Genomic DNA, 301 nt, shown 5'->3' with positions numbered 1-301 from the left:
CGAATTGAAATCTCTGCTGACACGACCGTTGCTCAATCCGTATCGCTCTTATCACTCAAATCACCTTGTTAGTTTTAAGAGCCCATGTTAATTTTCACCAGCGAGTGAGTAGGCCTACCTTAGAAAGGTGTTAATTAAAGGCTTACCAACAGAGGTGAGTCCGCCCTGCCTTTTGAACAAAGAAAGGTGAACTCTCTTTGTTTGTTTTCAGCTATTCGGTCATTTGTTCTTGTGTTTGTGTCGAGATGTTCAGCGGGATATTCGTTAATTCTGCTCTTCTGTCTTCTGTCAAGGGGTTAAA

At 42.2% G+C, this 301-nt stretch overlaps 1 protein-coding gene across 1 annotated transcript in view; it reads left to right on the top strand.

Annotated features, from left to right (window-relative positions):
- LOC119585016 (dual oxidase-like) overlaps positions 1 to 301 on the top strand; it is a gene marked incomplete in the record, with an annotated part of 144,657 nt that overhangs the window by 54,542 nt on the left and 89,814 nt on the right.

This window comes from Penaeus monodon, chromosome 19 (assembly GCF_015228065.2).
Source record: "Penaeus monodon isolate SGIC_2016 chromosome 19, NSTDA_Pmon_1, whole genome shotgun sequence".
NCBI classification, from domain to species: Eukaryota; Metazoa; Arthropoda; class Malacostraca; order Decapoda; family Penaeidae; genus Penaeus; species Penaeus monodon.
The sequence above is the reverse complement of the archived record's forward strand: the minus strand, read 5'-3'. Positions and strand labels throughout refer to the sequence as shown.